Raw genomic sequence first — 5,635 nt, 5'->3', positions numbered from 1 at the left:
CACAAAGAGAATGAGTGTGTTTTGTGTTTGATAGATCTTTTTAAGTATATGGCTACTTTACCAGGTTTATTAACGGGATTAAAAGTAAATTTTTCTAAGCCACATTATGAAAAAAACAACTAATGGTGACAACCTACAAAAATGATTTGCAACACATAAATTTGCACCTTAATCCTAACTTTCCCATGACTGACCAAATATGTTATTTTTTCCATACTCCTTAAAAAAATGTTTAAAGTTCTCCAGGCTTTCTGAAGGTCTTTAAAGATTTTCCTTGGACACTGACTCCTTATTCAGTGATTTTCAGTCTAGTCCTTGTGCCTGGACATTTTTAAAGGAAGCAATTGTGGTGTACAAAATACAAGAAAAAGAAAAAACAAAACAAAATATAAGAAATAAAGAAATATGAGAAATATAACTTAGCTAAGAACTCCTTTTAAAATGTATATGTAGCCACATTATATGTTGTAAAAACATTTTATTTTAATTTATTTTAATTTATTCCCATTTTAATGTATGAAAAATGTACAACAGAAGGACAGGATCTAAAAGTCATGTCCTTAAGAAAAAAGGAAAATCCAGCAAGGGCCTAATACAGAATTTGGGAGATGTTTCTGGCTCTTCAGCTGATCCATTCATAGTTAAAGCTTCATCAGAAATGGTCACAGTTCATGGGTGGTTATCAGGAGGCCATTCTTAACAAAGGGAAATGGGAATAAAAGGCAGAAGAATGCCAAATTAGACAACAACCAAATTTGTAATGTTTGCTAAACATTATTGTCAATAAGTAAGTAGGAGGTCAAAAGAGAGGTTAAACAGTGATTGTCTACAGCCATCTGTAAAACACACAGGAGGCTCTGTTGTGCTTTGAGGCTGCATTTCAGCTAGTGATGTTGGATTAATGATGTTGGACTTTACTTAATCCAGAAAAGTAAAGTCAGATTTTGGAAAGACTGTGATTTGAAACAGCTGCCACAGTCCCTGCGCCTGCCCGGTCAGCCCCGCGGCTACAAATATTTTGGTTTGGCTTTTGCTTTCTCGCGCGCGGTACTATCGCCCTGCCTGGGCGGAGCTCATGTTGGGCTCTCGCCTTCACCTACACACCTGCAGTTAATAACCCACCTGTGATTCATCACTTTGTTTGCTGGCCTCTTCATAAGGCAGGAGCGCTGAGCTACTCGTCGCTGGAATATTGAGTAACTCATGTTAGTAAAAGCTCGGCTCTGCAAACTTCTGGTTCTCCTAGTGCTAGCTTTGTAAATAGATTTCCTGGACCTGTCCCGAATCATGAACCTTGGATCCCCTGAGTGTGGGGAAGGAATTCCCCGCGAGCAGCGAGAGGAGCTGAGTGAGTGTGGCGATCCCGTTTCCACTAACCCAGTGGATCCCTGGAAACCCCCACCTTCCCCCCACCTGTATCTAGAGCACCTGGTGTTGCTTAATAAAGAACTGTGTAACTGTATTCCTCAGTCTACGCCTGAGTCCGTCCCGCCTGACAAAAGTTTCCTTTTACAGCATGGCAATGATCCCAAACATGTAATGCAGTAAAAGCATACACAGATAGAAGAATACACAACAGAACACTATCGGCCTCCCAAGAACCTGAAACTCAACATTATAAAAATAAACATTACATTGTTTCAAAAATTTAAGATTTTTTCCACAACTAAAGAACTAGGGCTGGGAATCGATAAGAGTTTAGCCATTCTGATTCCATTATCGATTCAATTCTCTTATCAGTTCTCACTGTTGTAATCATGATTGCTAAACAGAATTACAATATTACTATTTTGCAGACTGACTGCCTGCTATGTGGTCAAATGCTTTTGCATGTTGGAGGTATTTCCCCTCTTTGTTGAGATCACTTTTGGGGTCATTTTTTTGGTTCTCAAAAGAGTAACGTATTACACATACTATAAAGAATATTTTTATTACAGTAATGCAGTACATTACATCACTGTTTCTATGTAAAATGAACTTAAATATGTTGTCTCACAATTATAATTTAAGAATATAAACCTATCAGTTACAGTCCCACACACCAGCACAAATCCCTATCCTAATGAGGACATACATATTATCTTCCTCTCATTAGCTAAGTATGGTCACAAAGCAGAGGAAAACCAGTCTTTGTAACACAGTGCTTATATTGTAGAAACCTGAACAGGTAGAAACAGAGGATCATCATTTTTTTTACCTGTTGAAGTTCAGGGTCTGGCTGCTGGGGTGAGATCAGCATTTGCTCAGATTTAACTTTACTCTGGATTCTTTGCTAGCTTAATGTTAGCATGCTGTCTGTGTGCTGCTTTCTGTCCTGGATCCAGTTTGCACTATGGCATCGTGCTCTCTGAACTACTGGGCACTGGTTCTTGATTCCCATCCGTGTATAGTTCCACAAAGGTTAGACTATTTGTACTGTAGACTTATTGGGTTTCAAATCTTAACCAAACAAGAGATTTCCTTAAAATCAGACTTGGACTTAGAGTTTTGTATTGTCATTGTGCAGTTTCTTGCACAATGAAATTGGGTAGGTGGACCACAAAGGTGCAAAGGTAAGAAGAGAAAACAATACACAACAAGGGGAAAACAAATAAATAAACAAAATAAAATAAAAAGCATACAAGTATACATATATGTGAGTGAAACTACATGGAGTATGCGTAAGAAACATTGAAACAGAAACATTATGGGTCTGTATAAAATGACTAGTGTTAATCAAAGTTAGTAATTTGTAGAAACAGTTTACAGAATTTAATTACTTGGCACAATTTAAAATATACCCTTTCTTTTGTTATGTAAAAACAACATTTAAAATCTGTTGTTGTCTGTGAAGGTTCTCAGTCATCCAGGTCATCGTAGTCAAAGGAGCTTGCAAAGAAAAGCGTCTGGACTTCTTTAAGTTGCTTGAAGACGTTTCACCTTTCATCCGAGAAGCTTCTTCAGTTCTAAGGTCAACTGGTGGAGAGTCCCAGATATAAACCTAGTGGGAGTAACCCCCCACAGAGGGACAAAAGGACCCCCTGATGATCCTCTAATCGCCTGAGCCAAGGTGTGAAACTGGGTGTGGGTCCCAATCAGCCAGAGTTTCGGGTGTGTTCATTGTGAAACCTGGCCCCACCTTATCATGCGAATTCCTGAGGTCAGATGGCCCAGGATGTGAGTGGGCGTTAAGGCGTCTGGGAAGGGATCTCAAAACTGGATTATAGATGGCAGAGAGTTGGTGTCGTAAACCCCCGCCTCTGTTCAAAGATGGTCGCTCACAGTGGACATAGATGGCTTCTTTCACTCCTCTTTCAAACCATCTGTCCTCTCTGTCCAAAATGTGAACATTGGCATCCTCGAAAGAGTGTCCTTTGTCCTTAAGATGCAGATGGACTGCTGAGTCTTGTCCTGTGGAGGTGGCTCTTCTGTGTTGTGCCATGCGCTTGTGAAGTGGCTGTTTGGTCTCTCCAATGTAGAGGTCTGGGCATTCCTCGCTGCACTGTACAGCATACACCACATTGTTAAGTTTGTGTTTTGGCGTTTTGTCTTTCTATTGTAGCCAACCTTTACACGGAAGAAGTGGAAAGGAAGGCTCTTGGCTCTTTCAAAGGAACAGTACCCAGCCACTGGTACAGATATGTGGACGACACCTGGGTCAAAATCAAGACACAAGAAGTGGAATCCTTCACTGCGCACATTAACGCTGTGGATAAAAACATCAAGTTCACCAGGGAAGACACAAAGGACAACTGTTTGCCTTTCCTGGACTGCGCCGTGCACATTGAAGAGAACGGCAAACTCAACATCGAAGTTTACCAGAAGCCCACACACACGGACCAGTACCTCCACTTTGACTCCCATCACCCTCTGGAACACAAACTTGGAGTAATTAGGACCCTACACCACCGGGCAGAACATGTTCCCTCTAAGCCTGAAGGAAAAAAGAAGGAACACACACATGTAAAGTAAGCACTCAAAACGTGCGGCTATCCTAAATGGGCGTTCTTAAAGTCAGCAAAGAGGCACAGAAAAGAAGACCAGACACCAGCGAGGGAGGATAAGAAGGACAGACGCAACAACATTGTCATCCCCTATGTAGCCGGCGTATCAGAGAAACTCAGGAGAGTTTTCTCCAAGCATGACATCCCGGTGCATTTCAGACCCAGCAACACGCTCAGACAGAAACTGGTTCACCCGAAAGACAAAACGCCATAACACAAACTTAACAATGTGGTGTATGCTGTACAGTGCAGCGAGGAATGCTCAGACCTCTACATTGGAGAGACCAAACAGCCACTTCACAAGCGCATGGCACAACACAGAAGAGCCACCTCCACAGGACAAGACTCAGCAGTCCATCTGCATCTTAAGGATAAAGGACACTCTTTCGAGGATGCCAATGTTCACATTTTGGACAGAGAGGACAGATGGTTTGAAAGAGGAGTGAAAGAAGCCATCTATGTCCACTGTGAGCGACCATCTTTGAACAGAGGCGGGGGTTTACGACACCAACTCTCTACCATCTATAATCCAGTTTTGAGATCCCTTCCCAGACGCCTTAACGCCCACTCACATCCTGGGCCATCTGACCTCAGGAATTCGCATGATAAGGTGGGGCCAGGTTTCACAATGAACACACCCGAAACTCTGGCTGATTGGGACCCACACCCAGTTTCACACCTTGGCTCAGGCGATTAGAGGATCATCAGGGGGTCCTTTTGTCCCTCTGTGGGGGGTTACTCCCACTAGGTTTATATCTGGGACTCTCCACCATTTGACCTTAGAACTGAAGAAGCTTCTCGGATGAAAGGTGAAACGTCTTCAAGCAACTTAAAGAAGTCCAGACGCTTTTCTTTGCAAAATCTGTTGTTATGAGTAAAGATCTTTGGTGAAACCAGCCATCTGGTCCATACATTTTATCACTTTGATAACTAACCTAAAGGTGGATTTCCTTCTTATTACATTTCCACAAACAAATGACCAAGTTCAAACACTCACATTCTTTGCGTGTCTGGACAGAGACTTTGTCTGCGAGTGGTAGCGGTAGGACAGATTGTTCTCAACCCAGAGGTTCCTCAGCTATCTTCCTCCAGGCAGTAAGGAGGGAACCTGGAACACATCAAGACAGCCCAAAAAGGAGGGAACACCTCAAGGAAGCAGATCATTCAGCTCTGACAAGCTACCACAATTGTTCCACCTATAATTCAAGCACTTGCAAGAGCTTATTTAACGAGGAGACTAACGGGTATTAATTACTCACTGAGGGCTTACTTTGGACCAAAACAAATTGGACCCGCAGAACAAGTAAGTACATAATTAATGAGACTTCATTTACCTGATTAACATGTTTATATTTAAAGTTTGATTGAGAGTTTAGTAGGGATTTATTATAGGGTCAAGTTTGCCAGCAGCTCTGAAATGCTTTCTACTTTAAATATAACTTGGCAAGAGTGTAGTGTTGAATAAATAGAACTCAAATAAAACTGTCATTATGTGGGTTAGGAAACATTTTCTAAGGTCAAGGGTTTTTTTAATAACTGTTAAAACTATGTTAATCCCAGGGATGGTCCTTGCAAAACTACACCCAGTTCACAAAATGCTTTAACACTGTTTGAAATGTAAATAAACACAGAATTTAATGATTTGCAAATCT

This window comes from Maylandia zebra, linkage group LG7 (assembly GCF_041146795.1).
Source record: "Maylandia zebra isolate NMK-2024a linkage group LG7, Mzebra_GT3a, whole genome shotgun sequence".
NCBI lineage: Eukaryota > Metazoa > Chordata > Actinopteri > Cichliformes > Cichlidae > Maylandia > Maylandia zebra.
The sequence above is the reverse complement of the archived record's forward strand: the minus strand, read 5'-3'. Positions refer to the sequence as shown.